General features: G+C 35.4%; 1 protein-coding gene across 1 annotated transcript in view; it reads left to right on the forward strand.

Moving 5' to 3' along the window:
• Positions 1–13911, forward strand: part of VN2R627 (vomeronasal 2 receptor 627) — a 62174-nt gene that overhangs the window by 19469 nt on the left and 28794 nt on the right.

The following is a 13911-nucleotide window of genomic DNA, read 5'->3' on the forward strand; positions in this document are numbered from 1 at the left end:
CTATTCCCTTCTCTCCCCTTTCTCTCTCTCTATATATCTCTAATTCCTTTCTTGCTCCTATTGTAATTAAACTCCAAAAAAGGCTGACAGCTGACTTGAGTTTTTCATTTAGGAATTACATAGCTGATTCCTTGGCGACCTTAAATTAATATATATCAGTCTTTTAAAGTGATTCCCTTGTAACAATACTAGCAAAAAGACTCCAGCAAGTCATCACAAGGGTCATCCACTATGACTAGGCAGGATTCATACCACTAGGCAAGAAAACCATCCACATAATTGACCATATTAACAAACTGACAAAATCACATGATTATCTCAATAGATGCAGAAACAGCCTTTGATAAAATACAACATCCATTCGTATTGAAAACACTAGAAAGTATAGGAATAGAAGGGCCATTCCTAAAAATAATAAACAGTATATATCTAAAACCATCAGCAAACATCATCTGCAATGGGGATAAACTAGAAGCTTTCCCAATAAGGTCAGGAGTAAAACAAGGATGCCCATTATCACCTCTATTATTTAATATTGTACTAGAAACACTAGCAGTAGCAATTAGAGAAGAAAAAGAAATTGAAGGTATTAAAATTGGCAATGAGGAGACTAAGCTATCACTCTTTGCAGATGATATGATGGTTTACTTAAGGAATCCTAGAGAATCAACCAAAATGTTACTTGAAATAATCAACAACTTTAGCAAAGTTGCAGGTTACAAAATAAACCCTCATAAGTCATCAGCATTTCTATATATTTCCAACACATCTCAGCAGCAAGAAATAGAGAGAGAAATTCCATTTAAAATCACCCTAGATAATATAAAATACTTAGGAATCTATCTGTGGAAACAAACACAGGAACTATATGAACACAACTATAAAACACTTTACACACAGCTAAAACCAGATCTAAACAATTGGAAAACAAATTTTTGCTCATGGGTAGGATGAGCTAATATAATAAAAATGATAATCCTACCCAAATTAATTTACTTATTTAGTTCTATACCCATTGAACTACCAAAATCTTCTTTACTGAATTAGAAAAAAACATAACTAAGTTCATTGGGAAGAACAAAAGATCAAGGATATCCAGGGAAATCATGAAATAAATGGAAAGGAAGGAGGACTTGCAGTCCCAGATCTCAAACTATACTATAAAGCAGTGGTTATCAAAATAATTTGGTACTGGCTAAGAGACAGAAAGGAGGATCAGTGGAATAGACTTGGCGTAAATGATCTCAGCAAGACAGTCTATGACAAACCCAAAGACCGCAGCTTTTGGGACAAAAATCCATTATTTGATAAAAACTGCTGGGAAAATTGGAAGACAGTGTGGGAGAGACTAGGTTTGGATCAACACCTCACACCCTACACCAAGATAAATTCAGAATGGGTGAATGACTTGAACATAAAGAAGGAAACTATAAGTAAATTTGGTGAACACAGAATAGTATACCTGTTAGACCTTTGGGAAGGGAAAGGTTTTAAAACCAAGCAAGACTTAGAAAGAGTCACAAAATGTAAAATAAATAATTTTGACTACTTCAAATTAAAAAGTTTTTGTACAAACAAAACCAATGTAACTAAAATCAGAAGGGTAGCAACAAATTGGGAACCAATCTTCATAAAAGCCTCTGAGAAAGGTTTAATTACTCAAATTTACAAAGAGCTAAATCAATTGCACAAAAAACCAAGCCATTCTCCAATTGATAAATGGGCAAGGGACATGAACAGGCAGTTCTCAGCCAAAGAAATCAAAACTATTAATAAGCACATCAAAAAGTGTTCTACATCTCTTATAATCAGAGAGATGCAAATGAAAACAACTCTGAGGTATCACCTCACACCTAGCAGATTGGCTAACATAACAGCTATGGAAAGTAATGAATGCTGGAGGGGATGTGGCAAAGTAGGGACTCTAATTCATTGCTGGTGGAGTTGTGAATTAATCCAACCATTCTGAAGGGCAATTTGGAACTATGCCCAAAGGGCGATAAAAGACTCTCTGCCCTTTGATCCAGTCATAGCACTACTGGGCTTGTACCCCAAAGAGGTAATAAGGAAAAAGACTTGTACAAGAATATTCATAGCTGCAAGCTTTGTGGTAGCCAAAAACTGGAAAATGAGGGCTTGCCCTTCAATTAGGGAATGGCTGAGCAAATTGTGGTATATGTTGGTGATGGAATACTATTGTGCTAAAAAGAATAGTAAAGTAGAGGAATTCCATGGAGAATTTTAGGTGGTATGAAAAGATCTAGAGAAATCTCTACAGCTATATACGTAGGAGGTTTCCATTTTCATTACTTTATTCACCAATGTGTTTGGGGAATATCAAGAATGAATCAAAGAGAATTCACAGTACTCTACATTGGAGGGAATATTCCAACCATAAAGTCTTCAGCTCTATTTGAGAATCTGAGTCCTTGAAAATTCATCTGCTATTTTTCAACCACCAAATGTGCCCTTTAAGCCCTGAATTATACAAGAAAACAAAACAAACACAAGAAATTCATCTGCTAAAAAATAAATGTTAGGAAACACAAAAGAAAAACATATGGTTGATCACATGTTTTGATGGAGATGTGATTGTTGTTTTGATGTCAAAAGATGACTCTATTGCAAATGTTAATAATATGGAAATAGGATTCAACAATGATACATGTATAATACATTGGAATTGCTTGTCAGTTCAGGGAATGGGAAAGAAGAGGAGACAGAAAGGACATGAATCATGTAACCATGGAAAAATGGTCTAAATAAATTAATTAATTTTAAAAGATGAATGTTAAAATGACACTTTTTTTTTTGCCTCAGCACACCCTGAGCTGGCTAGAATCCATGTAATTAGATTGTAAGTCTTGGCTCCCAGACAAGGAGACCAAATAGAGGAGGGGGGGGGAGTCACATGTTAGGAATTTATAAAATGTCTGTTTTTTGCACCCAGGAATTTTTTGCATTGGGGCATTTACTTTTTCTCATGAGAAAAAAATAAAATGCTGGCTCTTTTTCTCTTATTTTTGAAATTCCAGGTTTTGTTTATTTAAGTGAGTGAGGCATTCATGCTCATGTTTATCTCATTCATCTATAACCATCTCCAGAGGGATAAAGATAAATATAAATAAATAAGACATCATTTTGTATAGACATATATGTTTTTGTCAAAGGATGCCTTTCAAAATGGAGGAGAGGGAGAGAGTTAATTGGATATTTTTATGTACAAAAAAGTTAAGACAACATTAATATTGAAGTGCCCCTGAACCTGTCATACTCTCTAAAGTCAGTACACTGAATATGGGCCCATAATCAGGCAAATGTGAGAACATTGATCTCTTTCCCCTCAATGAGCATGAGAGAATTGACAGCTCAAATCCATCCCTAAATTGAGGCCTTTTTTTCTGTAGTGGGTGAGATAATGAAGTTTGTGGAAAGGTTGTTTGAATTCAATGAGTAGTGATTATGTCCCAAATCAAGGAGGAAATCTATCTGGTCATGTAAGTAGTTACCCTGAAGGGGAAAGTCAAAATATAATTGTCCATTTTCTTGAATTATATGATCATCTAAATGATTATAAACCATTTGGAGAATTTAGCCAAGTAAAATATTTATTGCCTCTCCCTTCTACAGGCCACAATATCCTTCACAAGACTTTTCTCCATTTTAAACACCCTCAGTTCTTTCAATGAACTCTACTGTATTTTTGTCCAAATCAGTGACAAAAATGGCACCTGAAAATTTTCACTTAGAAACATACAAGTGTGAGCTTCCTTTGTGGTTCTTCCCTTTGGTTATAGAAGTCACCAATGAACTGACAATCTTCTAAGTAAGGGCTCTTTATTTTGGGCTGTGATATAATCTTGGCAAACTCCAACAAATCTTTTATAACACTTTATCTGGTACTTCATTCCAAATTACAAATACTTCTAGAATAAAGACGTGGAAAAGAAAAAGGTCTGATTGGAAACGGAAATAGGAAACTACTCGAGGGTTTTTGCCAAGAAAATGCCAGCTGCTTTTAGAAAGAGTCAGGTTCTATTGAAATGACTGAATAACAGAAAGACCTGAGATAATGTGACTCCAGCCTTGCTCCTAGAACCTGCACAAATACAGTGACTAAAAAAGGAAAGCAAATGGATAGGGCACAATAGCTTCACTGTCTTGACCCACTTTTCTAGGGACAAATTATTTTGAAATGAGAATTTCTGTTATGTGATGAGCCTCATCACATCACATCTATGCCTCATCAGTACATTTCTAATCTGATTTGCATATATAACTTCATAGTTAGTAAATGTTCAAGTCAGGCTATGAACCCATCTCTTCCTAATTCCAAATCCAGAGGTGTGTCCACTATGCCACCAAACTTCCAACTAGAAGAAGAACTGAAATGTTCTAAAGTGACAAGCCAATTTTCCCACACCTAGCCAAGATCACAGGAAACAGTGGGCATACAACCAGCTTTATAGGATAAATGAAGGAAATCAAGGAAGAATTTGGGTAATCCCCAGAACTATTACACTTGAAAATGTCTACATGCAAATTTTCTTCCTGCTCACAGTTTATATATATGCAGGAATTGTAAAGGATAATTTAGCGCTGTGGCCTAAACTTAGTTAATTGTTTGGTCACCATGGATAACCCAAAAATAAAAGAAATATAACCAAGTCAGCTAGAAATTTATGGTAATTTAATTGATATAGTGGAAAGAAATTAATTAAGAAGAAGGAAAAGGGTGTAGGATTTCTCCCACCTGGCTAGTGCCAGGATGAAGAACAGAGGCTCTAGGAAGAAAAGGTTTTGAAGAGTAAGGAGGAAAGAATCAGGCTGAACTCCAAAGGGATCAGCCAAGATGCCTGAACCTGAATCAGCTCACGGGCAAACTCACTGCCAAACCCAGAAAATAGCGGCAACCATGCCAAGATGTTGGAAGTCTTAGCATGCTGCCAGCCAGAGTAATCTCTCTGGGGAAAGAGAGAACAAGTGATGTGGCCTTATATAGATGGTTTTACGTCACTTTCCTGCCTCTCATATGTACCAATTAGGGCTTATTTTCACTTAGGACAGCCCAGTGATCTGTCTGCTTTTTTTGCACAATTCTTTTGAAGGCCATTTCCTCAGATAATTAAATCTTTTAGTATGGTGAAGGCTTTTCTGACCTTGTTAAACTAAGTAGGGTGGAGAAATGTATAATTCCCAAGACTTGATTCTGTTAACCCAAGTATCTGCATTGTTACTAATCAGGAAATAGCTAAATCAGATCTTCTAAAGTACAGCCTGAGTAGGGTGGAGTAGTTTTAAATTTCACAGGATGTATGTCTCTACATAAAGATAGAAGATCTATGCATATAGGTATGCATGCTCTTGTTACATGTGTAATATAAGTTTTTATGCATATGTGTAGATATAATTTAATATGGCAATAAATGCTTTATAACTGATATTTTTTACCTCTTCCCATGCAGAAAGTGCCTTAGAATTAAAGCTAGAACAGAAATTCCCAAGAACTCTTGAGTCCCACCTAAACCTAGTAGCTGTAGTATTCTAGATTCCTTAACACAGCATCTCATTAAACATAGCCTATGTGTCACCATATCAAAACACATGTATAACATCATTCAGAGTAGGAATTAATGGAAAGGGAAGTCATATTTCAAGTTTCACCCAATGCCTTGACTATATCTATTTTCTGATGCAGAGAAGAATCATATCCAGGCCCGAGATTACCTTTCATTTATTCTATATATCTTGAACATACATGTAGATGGATGTTTGCATATTGTTCCCATCCCCATAAGAATGTGAGCACTTTGAGGGCAGAGGTTATGTTTTTGCTTTGATTTGTATTTCCTATAACTACCAGAGTGTGTGTCAGTTGACTGACACTCTGACTGATAGATGTCAGTAAAATTGAGGAAGTGGTAAAGAAGCAGAATATATCAAAAACACACAGCCAGTATATCTTTTCTATTGTGCCTTAATATTACAATAATATTTTCCTGAATTTTCTCACATGGTGAGTGTATTGATTAAGAGATTACTTTTTTTCATACATTCATGTGAGTGTAATGAACAAAAAGAAAAAGCAGAAATAGCCCATCCTTTAGCAATTCTAAATACTTTAATTGGCATGAGCCACTAGCTTGAATAGAATAATAGGCCTGGAGTCAAGAGGATCTGATTTCAAATCCAGTCACTAGATGTGTGGCCCTGATCAAGTCACGTAACCCTTTTTACCTCCATTTCCTCCTCTGTAAAAGGATCTGGAGAAGGAAACATCAAGGCATTCTAACATCCTTGCTAAGAAAAACTCAAATGCAGTCTTGAAGAATGGGACACAATTGAATGAATCAACATTCTAATGGAATTACTAACAAACTCACCTTTGAGTCCATATGCTACGTAGAGAGATAGTAGATCAGTCTTAGAAAGGAAGGCACTACCAGCTTGGTAGATTGGAAAAGGTCTCCTGGAGAACATGGATTTCCAAAAGAGGCTTGATGTGCCTTCTTCCTGAGATCATGTTCTCTTTATGTATCTTGTACACACATATAATCCAGTGTTTGCATGTTGATCTCCTTCCTTTAGAATTTGAGCTCATTGTACAAAGAGATTATGTTTCTGCTTTGCCTTGTACTCCCTATGTATAGTCCAGTTCCTGGCGTTTTGGAAATGGTTTCTATAACTTTGTCAACTTACAAACTGATGGATTAAAGGAAGCCCGTAAAACTGAGAAAGAGCACTGATGATGTGGAACTTTTGAAACATGGAAAGTGAGTGAGAAGAAAGACACTGAGCAAACAACTGGGCTGTAATGTCTGAAGATCAGCAAGTATGCCAGTATAGATGGATGTTTGCACAGGGAAGCAAAGTATCAGAATGACAAGGAAAAGAAGAGCCAGATTGGGAAGGGTTTCTAGTCCCCAAAAGACGTCCTTTTTTATCCTGGTAGGAATAGGGAGCCATGACAGTTCATTGAGTTGGATGATCTTAGTAAATTTGCCCTTTAGGTAATCACTTTGATGATTTTGACTAGATGGAAGCTAAAAGAGGGAAAAACTTATTACTTGATTGCAATAGACTACATGGAGCTGATGAACTATTTTGCTAGTGTGAGTAGATGGAAAGTGATAGAAACAAGAAATCTCTGGGAACCTAAATGATATTGACATGCCATTCTGAATATTAGGCCAAGGTGACCTTGGGCCCATCCTATGCCCACATCCTTATAACTTTTAGTAGGCTATAACTCATGTCAGGACATCTTTAAGTCTGAAATGCCGATCTGGTGACTAAGATATCCAGCTTCAGCAGGAAAGCAATGAATTAACAAAAGCATTCCATAAAGAGAACAATGTCATTCACTAATGTAACAAATCATAATAATCTAAATCCAGTATGTCATTAATGTCATAACTAATGATGTGAATTTGTTCTGCCATTTGTATGCTTATAAAAGTGTATCACACTCCCAATTCGAAGTCTTTTGGTTGCTTGAGGAGCCTAGGTCTACCTTCTTGTTGGGAAGTGCCCTCTCCAATAAAATGTGACTTTGATCTTTGAATGCATGAATAAACTGAAAAAGAAATAATTAAAACAGTTTTGAGTGTTAGGAAGTTTCTATATCCCATTTCCTCTTTGTGGATTAGGCTCCACTTGGGCTATTTCCCCTCCCAACTCAAACAAACTCAAAAAAATTTTCTCAAACCTGTGTTGTACCTTTAAAGTCAAATTGACATTACTGATATATGCATTTGCCAATGTCAGTAATACCAGTATATTGGTTGACATTTAGGAAGTGCTTAACAAATACATTTGAAACGTCAGTTTAACTTTAAAGGAATAGCAGGGATGTGAGTAAAAGGGTGAGGGTATGAAGACAGTATATAGGAGCCCTAATATAAGACATCCCTTCGAATACAAATTTCTCTATTTCTTAAGTTAGGTTTTTCTGCATCCATTGAGATAATCATGTGATTTTGATTGTTCTCATCTTAATATGGTTAATAATGTGGATGATTTTCCTAATATTGCACCATCCATGCATTCCTGGCATAAATCCCTACTGATCATAATGAATAATCCTTGTGATCATTTGCTGGACTCTTTTTGCTAGTAATCTATTTAAGAATTTTGCATCTACCTTCATTAAGGAGATTGATGTGTAGTTTTCTTTTTCTGTTTTTGATCTGCCTGGCTTTGGATTCAGTACAATATCTGTGTCATTAAAGGAATTTGGTAGAACTCCTTCTTTGTTGATCTTGTCACAAAGTTTATGTAGTGTTGGGAATACTTGTTCTTTAATTGTCTGTTAGAATTGAATTGTGAATCAATTTTGCCCTGGAGATTTTTTTCTTAGGAGGTTCATTGATGGCTTGTTCAATTTCTTTTTGTGATATGGGGTGTAGTACTCCATATCTTCTTCTCCAAAATGGAAGTTAGTCTTTAGAAAACTAGGAAAAGGGTCAGCCCTGTTTACTCACCCAATGAAGTAGTCCAGGAGTCAGAATCTATGTTGAAGCCACAATTTACAATGCAGGCTCCAGTGAAGTTCCCTTTAAGACTATCTCCAAGAGGCACTCTCCATAAGACTCAAATAGACCAGAATGTCTCAGCCAAAGTATTTTGTGGATTTAATGGTGGTCTCCTGTCTCCTCTTTTCAGGGGCCAATTCTGTGGGATTGGCTTAACACCTCTATAGGTGTTAACTCTTCTCCTAGAATTCACACATTTCTGAGTGTGTAAACTCTCATGTATGAACTCAAAAGATTCTGACCATTTGAGATAGTGAAAAAGGTGGAGCTCTCCAGTATCTTACTGGCTTCCCATCTAATTCAAGCTTATGTTGATTCAATCAAAAGGTAGACAGAGGAGAGTTAATTCTATCCACACAATCTTGTAAGGTACTAAGTAGGGGTACTTAAGTTATTGTTAACAGAAAGTTTAACTCCAACTAGACCATGAAAATAAAGAATTCCTTTGCATAAGAGTGAACTCAAAGAGATCAAAAAGGACAATGAATTTTCTTTCACAGCTTCTCAGCTTTAACTCTTGAAAAGAATATCTTCTTTTCTTTAAACTGTAAAAGAAAGTAACCCAAATTCTCTAAAAATCTCATAGAAGACCGAATTTTTTTCATATGTCCATACCTGAATTCAAGAGCTTTTATTTAGCCATACTCTACTACAGAATACAGTCAAGGTATTTTGTCTTCTTCCAAACATGATTTTGATAGCAAGAAGCCAGCCAGCATTTATTCATCACCTATTACATATAAAACAATGTTCTAGACATTATGAATAAAATGGTTGGCCATTGTCCAGTGTAGCTCTAGGTAATCATGGGCTGTGAATGACATTGTTCCTAAGTAGTTAATTCAGGAGTGGTCACAGCAATGAATTGATAGAACACTACAAAGAAAACTATAATTCTTTAATGAAAAGAGCAATATTTTAAATAGAAATAATTTTAATAGGTATTATCAAAGTGTGATTTGCTATAATAAAGTTTATATAAAGGAAACTAATGTAGACATCATCATTCCTTATTTGCAGGTGAAAAACATAAGTAGCCTGGATCACATGATATCTGTAGCAAATAGATGAAGTGATAACATATTCTTTGGTGACATCTGACTGTATTGAGAAATTAGGTATACAAGTAGAATAAGTGGTGGTCCCACAAAGGGAAACTGAGGGGAAGATGAAGAAAAGAGTCTTCCAGAATGGACAGGTATATCTGGGTTTTGATCAAAATCTCTAGAAGAAAAATTCATGGTAAGGCTATCATCAAGCATTGAAATTCTTTTTGTTATTATTATGTATATGTTCATTCAGGATTCACTTAGTGTGTGTTATCACAGCTAGATTCAACACAATCTAGGAACTGTTGGGCCTTGTCATGGAAACTATCACTGACACTTTCTGCCTTTTCATCTAAAACTGGATTCTGCCAGATGTAATATCTGGAATAGTGTCATTGCAAAGAATTAGTTTGGTGAGTGGATGTATCACTCCAGAAGTCCTTCAGCCAACAGTACTTTTGACTCCTTAAACCCCAGGGAAGCTGCTAATACAGCAGAGATTGAAACAAGGAAGCTGGTGGCCAAACTTATTTTATCACTTGAGTTTTTAACTCTGGAAGGAGGATGCAGGTGGGGAGTTGCAGGCCAGGACAGTCCCCAGATGCTCTAACTGTCAGACTCTGGTCAACATATTTTTTGACTAACACTCCAGAGGCATAAAGATGAGGCCATTTTCACTCCCTATCCATAGGGAACACGGTGAAAAATATCCAGAAGGCAAAAATGTCTCATAAATATACCCAATTCAGCTACCTTTTTTCCTTTATCATCAATAGAAGCCTGTGTCATGTCTCCTATTAGTATTTCCCAAATATGAGGAACTGTTCAAAATAGAACAGTTTAAATGATTATTAGAAAATCAAAATGTTTAGAAACAGAGAATGTGTCTGTAGATTCATGAAAAAAGACACCCAATCCTATTAGATTTCTCTTTTCTTTAATAATTCATAGATTTTGCAGTTTGACCATGGGATTGGGGAACCTGGGGCTCATTTTCTCTAGATTATTTGTGATCCTGATTTTTCAGTTTTCATTTTCTAAATATCAGATGCAGGAGCATCCTTGTCACTTAAGAAGAGATTTCAGCCTCACGTATACAAAGAAAGGAGACATAGTTATAGGGGCCTTCCTGTCCTTATCTTCAAACCCTGTATTACATCTTGACAAGAAGTCTTTCAAATGCCCTCCAGCATCGTTAGCTGTAGAAGCAGAGTAAGTTGATATTTCTGTGTTATTTTTGTCATTGCTGAAATGTCATCATTCACATTCCTGATGGGATTCTTGTGGGCAGAATTGTATTTTACCTGGCCTCACACCTTTGGGTGAAGAAAAGATTTGGGTTTGAATGTTAGGAGGAAAATAGTATTCAGGAAGCTGGTAAAATCATAGACTTTTCCAAGGTATATTATGGAGCAAAGAGACAGACAGAAAGTATATATACATACTATGTGGCAACACAGATAATGAGGAATTTGTCACCATGGATGGAAGATACTCATCAAGGGAACTGATTAGGTAGACATATCAGGGAAGGAAAACACTGAATATTGGGATTCAAGTGGCACAATTAGGTTCCCCAAGAATACCCTTATTTGAGAAAAGGCTACGAGTCTCAAACATGGAAAGACTTCTTATCAAACACATATCGGTGAGGAAGTTTTTGGAATGAATTTCTTATCCTCAGTTTTAATAAGTTTGCCAGGGGAAGTCTCTGAATCTGATGTAACAAATTGGAAGAAGAATCTACAATTGACTTACTAAATCACAAGAAAGGAGAATTAATTCAGAAATCTACAATCACTCTAAAGTTTTATCCAACCAAAAGCTTCATGTCTTACCTGTCTGAAGGAGATTTAGCAGTAGAAATATAGATAATGTTTATCTTTCCCTATAAGCTTTTGTGAAGTTTAGGACAAATTGGTAAAAGTAATTTCTTATTGGGGTTTTATCATTATAACATAATAGCAAAATATGAATAAAATACCAAACAATGTTAAGTTCTAAATGTCCAAAAGGGCAACGTATTTAGATGCCTGGATAACATTTCAATTAGAATATGACAAAATTAGCTATATTTTAGATTATTGTTTGTGTCAATAATTCTGGTTTTGAATAAGATTGCTCTTTTGGTACCTTTAGAGATAAAGTATGTAAAAACCCCTCACTTCTTTTTATTAATCTCAATCTTTTTACTCTGATTTCTGTATTTTTCTTTCCAAATCTTTTTCAACCTTCTGATTTCTTTCTTTAGTTTTAAGAGAGAATATAGTGATTTAATCTGATTTTAGAATCACCAAAAAAGGGTTATCACAATGTCCTCCAAGAAAATGGCATTGTGTTCTTTTCTAGGATATATCCAACCTGAAATGTGTGAAATGCGTGATATTTCTTTTTTTTTAAATTTAAACCCTTACCTTCCTTCTTGGAGTCAATACTGTGTATTGGCTCCAAGGCAGAAGAGTGGTAAGGGCTAGGCAATGGGGGTCAAGTGACTTGCCCAGGGTCACACAGCTGGGAAGTGTATGAGGTCAGATTTGAACCTAGGACCTCCAGTCTCTAGGCCTGGTTCTCAATCCACTGAGCTACCCAGCTGCCCCCTGCATGATATTTCTTATTCCTGTCACATGTAATATCTAGTCAGCAGGTGTAGTTTTGCTAAGCCATGGGCGTGGAAAATCACTCATAACTACTTCCCTTACTCTTATATAATTCTTTCCCTTTACATATGACAAGATATTATGACTCCTCATAGTCTTCCTTCAAAGTTGTACTGCTTTTTCAACCTTCTATGAGTTGATAATTGTATTCTATTTGGTCAGAATTCCTTCATGTTGTCTTTATTATGAACCTACAACTCTGAGGATGGAGAAAGTATTTCAGCAATCTCATTAGGTTTTGTTATGACAAAAGTATTTCTTCAAAGTAATAAATGCCTGTATTCTCTTTTTAAAAATCTTCAAAGTTATTTACTGACAATTCTTCTGAATATAATTGGAGGGGCCCCCAGTCTTTAAAATCAATATGTCCTCCAAAGGCAATAATTTGAGTTCCAACTTTTCTAAGGGCTTGGTGAAGTACAAGAGTACAATCCATCCAATTTTCAGAAGAAACAGAGCTAGAAAGTTTTAATAAAAGAATGAATGTAAACTTAGGTCAAAAGCAGTCTTGGAAGATGGGTGATGGCAATGGAATCAAGTAAGGAGATACTTGGCTGTATTATATGCAGTCTTTACTTTGCCACTAAAATCAAGAATACCAAAATAAAACAACTGACATGATTAAAATGAGGAAAAAGTATTGGATAAATTTAGAGAGAAATGAAATGATTGGAAGTGAAGAATTTTCTTATAGTACAAAGAATGTGAGAGTCTCTCAGTTTAAAATTCTAGTCTGACCACTATTGGTGGATTGTGTTGTAGTCAGCATTATAGAAAATTCAACAGTCGGTTGAAGAGGATGTGAAAACCTAGGGGAAATGTGTAAATGTTATCATGTACCAATGATGGTAGATTTGGACAACTCACTTCATTTTTTTTATTCTCTTGAATTAAGTCAATAAATATGAGAGCTGGTTTAAATTTGCCAACAGAGATATTTAGGGTTTTTAGAAGGAATGACCTCCTAATGGTAAAAGTGATGTAAGTATTGAAGGAATTCCTTTTGGATACAGTGGTGTCTTGAACCTTAAAAGAATGCAGAAGACCTCATGAATCTTGGAAAGATTAGTTTTTGGTAGGAATGGTTGGGTCTTCACAAAGCTACTGGAATAATGTTTGATGACATGAGTGTTTGTGCCAATATTATTCCTTGGCTCCAGGTACAAAGGAACATTAATGGCTAATTATGGCCAACAGTACCAAATTAGAACTCATCTGTTGCAGTTTTAGAGCTTTTCAGTCTCTGACTCAAAACAAATTTTCCTTTAAAGATTTATTGCACAACACTCCTTTTCAAGTTATTGTCATTGAGTCTAAACTGATTTTCTTGCTTTCTTTCACCCATGAAATCACAGCTCTTTCATGCTATTTCAACACAGTCTGTTGCCTATGTCTGAAAGATGCTCTCATGATTACTCTATTTATCAAAATACTTTTTTTTTCCATTAAAGCTGATCATGTGTACTACTTACAATGAGGATTTTATTTTGAGTCTTCAAGTTATTTTAACTAAATTCCTGAAATTTCTTTGTTAACTATTTCATGTGTTTAATTTGTACTTTTATTGCATGTATATTTATATGTGTTGTATATATATATACATATATATAAAGTAGACAAGTTATTTCCTATGAATCAAACATATAGAAAACATGAAATAGAATTTAAATT

This window comes from Monodelphis domestica, chromosome 6 (assembly GCF_027887165.1).
Source record: "Monodelphis domestica isolate mMonDom1 chromosome 6, mMonDom1.pri, whole genome shotgun sequence".
Classification (NCBI taxonomy): Eukaryota; Metazoa; Chordata; class Mammalia; order Didelphimorphia; family Didelphidae; genus Monodelphis; species Monodelphis domestica.